Below are 8,283 nucleotides of genomic sequence, written 5' to 3'. Positions count from 1 at the left end.
ACTCCAACAACTACCAGTTTTACATAAAAGCACCCGTAAAGTGAAAAGGAATAATAACAGTACCGTAACAATGATAGTTAATTATTCAGTTATTACAATATTCACAATTCAGTCAAAATATTCCAGGTTCTGTAACAAATTGTAACTCCTTCATACAAAAGAGCATTAATGCTCATGCAGGAGTACAAAAACAGAGAGAGAAAGTGCAATAGTGAAAATTATCCTTTATTTTAAAACATAATTTTTCATTAATCCATCACACTTACTCCTAACATTTAATCTCAAAATCACTGTTTAATCCCTTGGGTATTAAATGGTGATTTTGATCTTAAATGTTTTTTAACTTAATTTGATAGTTTTTAATACCCATTTGCAGATTTGGCTCTTGACTCTTTTTGGTATATTCTTCCTTTCTTTTTTATCTCTGTCTGATCCAGTATATTTTATGCGCCTTTTATTAGTCTACATTATGTTCTGTAATTTATTTAGTTTTTAAATGTTTTTATCTTTGTTTTATTTTGTACTAATATATTATTCATTTTTTGAGGAATTGTTATTTGTACACTATAAATATGGACATGTGTAACTGCATATTTGGAGAGGCGCTGAATGTGCCCAAATATAGAAGGACTCTATTGCCGGGATCTGGAATGCAAGCTGTTTGCTCACATGAGGATTTCCGGCTATTTGGAACACAGGAGACCAATGCCCTCCGGTCATGTGATTATAATCAGTGGACTTCTGGTGATGTGGAACGCACGGCCATACTGGATCCGGCCGGGGACCCGGACACGCTTGCGCATTGACTTTGGCACACGGAATTCCTGTTATATGAGACGCACGGCCATACTGGATCCGGCCGTGTGACTCTTTTGCGCATGCGCTCTGGGAGCCTAATGCCGATTAGCGGCAATGGAGATCAGTTGTTTATTGTATTAGTTAGGGTATAAATAGGAAGACTTGGGAGATGTCTTTTACACTTCTGAGGAAGGACACTAATTGTCTGAAATGCGTTAAGCGTAGAATCTCCCTGTGGTATTACCCTATTGTGGCTGACATCTTGAGCTGGTACCAGGTTGCTGAGCTTGATTGCGGTTACCCGAGCCATTACCCAGGATACTCCTACTTGTTTGGAATTTCCAGGATCCTGCTACTAGCTGCTATTAATGCCTTTGGGAATACCTTTATGTGCTGTTATTCGTCTTTTTGGTGTAAGTGCAATGTTAAATAAATGTATTTGAATTTTAAAGGATAATTTGCACTATTGCACTTTTTCTATTTCTTTGTACCCCTCCACGAGCTTTAATGCTTATCCAGATGTGAAGGGGTAACAATTTGTTTACAGGACTATCTAGTGGGCGCACCTTCCTATCTGATCATCAGAACTTTGAGACCATTTGCTGTGAATTCCTATGAGGCATTTGCCAGAGAACACCAAGATTGGCAAATTCGCCACTGGCGCCCTGTGCTCTTCACAGATGAAAGCAGGTTCTCACTTAGCACATGTGACAGACGTGACAGAGTCTGGAGACGCCAAGGAGAATGTTCTGCTGCCTGCAACATCATCCAGCATTACCGGTTTGGCAGTGGGTCAGTAATGGTGTGGGGTGGCATTTCTTTGGGGGGGCCGCATAGCCCACCATGTTCTCGCCAGAGGTAGCCTGACTGCCATAAGGTACCGAGATGAGATCCTCAGACTCCTTGTGAGACCATACACTGGTGCGGTTGGCCCTGGGTTCCTCCTAATGCAAGACAATGCTAGACCTCATGTGGCTGGAGTGTGTCAGCAGTTCCTGCAAGATGAAGGCATTGATGCTATGGACTGGCCCGACCATTCCCCAGACCTGAATCCAATTGAGCACATCTGGGACATCATGTCTCGCTCCATCTACCAATGCCACGTTGCACCACAGACTGTCCGGGAGTTGGCGGATGCTTTAGTCCAGGTCTGGGAGGAGATCCCTCAGGAGACGATCCGCCACCTCATCAGGAGCATGCCCAGGCATTGTAGGGAGGTCATACAGGCACGTGGAGGCCACACACACTACTGAGCCTCATTTTGAATTGTTTTAAGGACATTACATCAAAGTTGGATCAGCCTGTAGTGTGTTTTTTCGCTTTCATTTTGAGTGTGACTAGAAATCCAGACCTCCATGGGTTAATAAATTTGATTTCCATTGATAATTTTTGTGTGATTTTGTTGTCAGCACATTCAACTATGTTAAGAACAAAGTATTTAATAAGAATATTTCATTCATTCAGATCTAGGATGTGTTATTTTAGTGATCCCTTTATTTTTTTGAGCAGTGTATATATATATATATATATATATATATATACTGTATATGTATATATGTATATATATATACTGTGTGTATATGTATACTGTGTGTATATATATATATATATATATATATATGTGTAAATCTTTACCCAGTTGCTACAATTGTTATGTTTTAACTTTGTGGTTCACAACTCCAGTCCTCAAATACTCCAAACAGGTGACACTTTGATGATTTGAGGATTTCTGTCTGTGGAAGCTGGTAGAATAATTACTGACCCAGAAAAGTTGATTATATCACTGGTGTATGATGAAAGAAATCCACAAAACATGACCTGTTGGGTGTACTTTAGGATCCTCTGTAAATGTAACTGATAGAAATATGTTTGAATGCCATATTTTTATATGTTATATAAATTGTTTTTATTTAGTGAATGAATATGATAGTTAGCCCCACCCGAATCTGTATTTATTTTTATAAACACGAGCACTGCTTCAAGATTTATGTTGTTTCATTACATTCATTATTACGAATTAATTTAACTACAAACACGTTTCTAACACAGAACACATAACTCGCCATCTCATGTACACAAAAACAGCCAATAATTGAAAATGATCTTAAACACATTCACAAAAGCATAATATATGCATGAGCTATAAAGAAGACACTAGCCAGTGATAGCTGAGGCTTCTCTAACTGCAGACACCATTACATATCTTACTTGCCCCTGGCCCTAAACTTTTACTTCTGATGCAATTTTCCCAGGCACATATGTATTTTTTACCCATCTTCCCAAGTTCACAATTGTGTAAAAATGCCCTTACTTTACATGACCTAGGTTAAGATAACTATTATACGTGTAAATCTACCGTAATACATTGCATGCATGCTGTAACTAGGATTTTCATAATAGCCCTTCAATCCGGGGCACCTATGATTTCACACAGGTTCTACGGCTGATGATTTAAACCAGGTGAAATGCAGACTTGAATTTAGCCAGTCCTGCAAGTGTGGTGGTACATTCCGTTATGGTATATAGGGGGTAATTCAGACCTGATCGCTACTGCGCATTTCTGCACAGTGGGCTATCAGGTCTGAACTGTGCATGGGAATGCACCGCAATGTGCAGGCGTGACGGAATTAAAAAGTGAACAAATGGAATTTTTAATCTAACTCCTGTACATTGCAATTATTCTTAAGGGTTTCTCTCTGATGGACACCAAGAACCGGACACTGGCTACGGAATTCATACTGAAGGGATTTTCCAGTGATTATAAGATCAACGTTGTTTTGTTTGTACTATTTGTGGTGATCTATATAATGGCTATATAAGGAAATGTTCTTATAATAAGCATAATTCTAAATACCCCCCGCTTACATATCCCAATGTACTTTTTTCTATGCATTTTATCCTTTGTGGATTTCTGCATCACATTAACTGTTGTGCCCAGATTCTTGGCGGACCTTGTTTCTACTCATCGATCAATCTCACTCATTGCCTGCACTATGCAGTGCTACACTTTACTTCTTAACACAGGTGCTGAGTGCTTACTTCTCGCCCTCATGGCTTATGATCGATATGCTGCCATCTGCCGTCCGCTCCTGTATCCCGTGCTGATGAGATGGAGCGTTTGTTATCGTCTGACAGCCACTGTGTGGATAATGAGCTTTATCATATTCATTGTTCCGCCACTTGCAACCCCTACGGATCTATGTTATCCGAATCAGATCAATCACTTCATGTGCGAGATCCTAGCAGTCATCCAGTTGTCCTGTGATAATATCCTGCTGAGTGAAATCATGATGGTTATTACGTGTTTTGTAGCTCTTCTCATCCCCTTCGTGTTCATTCTAGTGTCATATGTTTGTATTATATCCTCGGTAATGAAGATTCACTCAACAGGAAGAGCTAAAGCATTTTCCACTTGTACCTCCCATGTTACGGTGGTGGTTTTATACTACGGCACAGCGATGGTCATGTACTTTGGGCCATCAAACCAGTACTCAACAAACCAGGGAAAATATATCTCTTTATTTTTTAGTATTATATGTCCAACATTGAACCCTTTCATTTACAGTCTAAATAACAAGGATGTTAAAATGATGCATAGAAGGTTCTTGTTGAAGTTTTCCATTTGTCGCACAGTAGGAGATTAAGATGATGTAACTTGGTGTGTGCGCTGTATGTGTCTCTATAATATACTTTATAAGAAAGTGGAGTTCAAAGTACTATTTTATCAACTTTATCCATATAATAACTTCCTCCTGTGGATCAGGTCAGTTATACAAAAAGAGCCAAACGGTTGTAGGTCCATTAGATGAAGGAACAAGGGGGTATATTTACTAAATGTTTTGTAATCAACTGCAAAATCCATTTAAATTGATTGAAATCAACTCAAATTGACTTTGGGTGTCCACTTTAAAATTGAACACAAAATTACCTATGTGTGATAGGTGTCAAAGTCGAAAAATATTGTGATTCACAATGCCTTGTACTAACCCCAATGCACATGCCCGCTGCTCGTGCACCCACTCCCCCGTGGGTACGCATCCCCTCAGGTTGCGTAAGGGATGCTCCAATGTCGCCTGCACATGGAGATGTGTATTTACGGCGGAGTTTGTGAGCGTCTAGCGAGCGACTCGATCGCAACATATTTAACTTTTAAATAGTGTGTTTTATAGATAGTATTCCCCTTAACAATGTCTGCAAGTATGTTTAGTGTAAATGGTTCGTGGACATGGGGATTCCTCTTTGCAAGATATGAAGGGTCAGACAGGGGTTGAACGGTGGTGTTTAGTATCTAACTGAAAAGTATTTTAATAGTAACATTTCAGTGTTGGTTAGGAAGAGATTGTTCGCTCCTGCATATAGTTATGTTTAAAAGTAGTTTATAGACATTTACTGTATTTGCAGTTTATTACACATGCGGCAGGAATCCTGAGGATACCTCCCACCTGAGCAGTTGGAAGTAGACACAGCCCACCTGTTCGAATCCACCTATGCAAGAAAAAAAGCAATTGTTTCCCCAGCACACTGAATGGATAACAGTAACCAGATATAAATCCCACATGATAATAGAATTCAGAGATCTTCGTTACACATATTTGCGCAAATGTGTGGTTAAGCCCCAAAGCCGCATCAAGGCCTCTCTGTATATTTGGGGTCCCTAGCGCTATTAGGTGCAGGGTGTGGCACCCCAAAACACATGCGACGGGAATCCTGATGATACCTCCCACCTGAGCAGTTGGAAGTAGACACAGCCCACCTGTTCGAATCCACCTATGACCTTTTGTTATAATGCAGAGACACATTCCTGTGTCCAATGAACAATGAGATTGTAGGGACCATTGTATTGTACTGTATGTTGTGTATATAAAGACCACCATTGCTGGACCAGCACTCACTCTCTCTGCAAGGCTTTCACGGTGAAGGCTGAGGGCTGGTTTCCAGAACGCGCTTGCGAATCATTCCCACGTATGTAAGTTTCTCTGTGGCCATTTTGTTATCCTTATTGATTTGCCATTTATTCTCTTTGTGTTTTATTCTGTTTGTGATTGTAAGCTATTGTTCACATTTATTTCTCGTTATTCTGTTTAGATATTGATGTTAGTTCTGTAGTGTATAAGCTGTAATTGTTTTCCCTTTTTATATATAGAGGCACTCACTCAATCCAATGAAGGAAGAAGCAGAACAAGCCAGCACTCACGGTTTTGATGCAAAGAAACACGAAGGTTTATTCCATGTTGTCACAATGAGCATACAAACAGGCACAGCCCACAGCCCGACAGCTGTTTCGACCGACTTAGGTCACCCTTAGGGGCCAACAGAGCTGATAACTGCACAGGGATTTAAGCAAAAAACGGTGCCAAAATCAGAGACAGAAACCCACCAATGACGGAAGAGAGGGACGGGGGAAAGCTCTGTACACAGCTACCCCGCATCTCCTGATCTGTCCCATGGTAACCAGTGTAAACAAAGCCGGTGCGCTCCCTGGCAACAGCTCAGGTGCGCTGTTCGCAGCACAGGGGAGCCGGGTCAGCACCACTGACACTCACTAGGGGAACGGGGGAGGAATGAAGAAAGTGCATAAAAAGGGTGCATATCATGACAAAAATAGGAAGAGTCTGGATGTAACATAACAAAGTGGGAAATAAACCATGCTGATTATATAACCCCAATAGACCTTTGTCAGTCCACAGTTAAAGGGTGACAAGTGCCAAGGGAGAAAGCCGCTGGGCTTGGAAACCCGGGGACACATAGCAATAATGTAGTAACCCCAAATCCAAAGAACTATCGCAGGCTGGATCCATACCAGCTGGAATGCTCAAAGCAGATAAGGTTGTGAACATGTAGAATATGGCTGCATGGTGGGAAGACAGTGTGCCCACAAACAGACCCTTCCAGAGTGCAAAAAGTGCAGGGCTGCAGAGGAAGACATATAGGGTGAAGATGGAGCAGGATGTGATCACCGGTGTGCAGAAAAGAACCAGACGAGGGATAGAATGACAGAAAGGGCAGGTCGGGGAAGCCAGACCTGCTCAAATGTCATCAATCCTGTGAGCAGATAAAGTCAAAGTGGTAAAATAAAAGGGATGACACTAGGGCATGCTAGAAAAAATGAAATGATAAAGGAGGCCTCTGAGTGATCCTTGACCATGCATAGCCAGATGATGTGATTACAGCACCCAGTATTCCCAGGCCGTCTCCAAACCTGGTACTGTCTGGGCCCAACACTGCTTAGTTTCCAAGATCGGATGGGATTGGACGTCGTCCAGTGTGGTATGGCTGTAGAAATCACTGAAAAGGTCAGAGCGGTCCTGACAAGGAATAGGCCTGTTACAACTGGAGACAAAAAAAGATGTGGAAAGTATAAAGAAATGGAATTGCCTCAGTCACACCCAACAGAAAGTGTGTAAATAACTGTGCACACAGTGATGATCCAACGCTAAAGATGACCAAAACCTGGACACACGGCGGTGTCTGGACAAACACAGAATGATGTCACAAAACAATCAAATACATAAACTGGACACACGGCGGTGTCTAATGAAAGGAAACCAAAAAAGATTGTGCACAGAGTTGCTTCACAAAAAGCAACCTAAGCTAAACTCCTCATTGAGGCCAATGGGAGTCAAAGAATGGAGTCTATGAATCCACTGGAGTCCTCTTTGAAGTAGCAGTCTGTCACGATCGCCACCCCGCTGGAGTGGTGGGATCTGGTCAATGATGCAACATTTGAGTTGATTGATCGTATGCCCGGCCTCTCTGAAGTGTCTTGCTACGGGCAAATTGGTGAAGTCTCCCGTGGCATCTGTAGTTATAAGGCATTTCTTAATGGAGGACCGGTTCTGGCTCAGCCTTTCCTTGAGCATTTTGCTGGTCTTGCCCACATACAGACGATTGCAGGGACATCTAAGAACATACACAACGAATTGGCTGTTGCAGTCCAGACTGAACTTAATCGAGTATTCCTTCTTATCAAACGGATTGATGAAGCGATTGCCCAGTAGTAGGAATGTACAATTGGAGCATCCCGTGCATCTGTATACCCCAGGTTTCCTCGTCAGCCAATTGGAAGCTGAATTGGTTTTTTTCTGAGTGAAGTCCGTTTTCACTAGAAGATCCTTCAAATTCGGACCCCGTATGTAGGCAAATCTGGGAACCATGGAAAGTTCTTTACTGAGAACTGGATCACTCGCAATCAAATGCCAATGTTCGCGAATTTTGGTGCGGATGAAGCCAGAGGCTGTGGTGAACATACTACTGAAATTTAATCTGTCCTGATCATGTTCTGCAGGACGGTTCTTTTTAAGTAATGCATCTTCTCTCTTGATTTGTCCGATCTTGGAAAGAGCATCTGTAATCTCCTTTTTGGGGTAGCCTCTGTCAAGGAATCGTTGACACAGATTCCAAAGCAGCCGGAATGTCTGTTGGATCCAACGTGATACGGATCACCCGTAGAAGTTGCGAAAAAGGTAATCCCCTTTTCAGGGGTGC

The 8,283-nt window shown here is 41.8% G+C and overlaps 1 pseudogene; it reads right to left on the bottom strand.

The window, feature by feature from the left end:
* Positions 1-6,959: 6,959 nt before the first annotated feature.
* On the bottom strand, positions 6,960-7,079 carry LOC134913748 (5S ribosomal RNA; annotated as a pseudogene).
* Between the last annotated feature and the right edge of the window lie 1,204 nt (positions 7,080-8,283).

Source organism: Pseudophryne corroboree, chromosome 4 (genome assembly GCF_028390025.1).
Source record: "Pseudophryne corroboree isolate aPseCor3 chromosome 4, aPseCor3.hap2, whole genome shotgun sequence".
In the NCBI taxonomy this organism is placed as follows: domain Eukaryota; kingdom Metazoa; phylum Chordata; class Amphibia; order Anura; family Myobatrachidae; genus Pseudophryne; species Pseudophryne corroboree.
The sequence above is the reverse complement of the archived record's forward strand: the minus strand, read 5'-3'. Positions and strand labels throughout refer to the sequence as shown.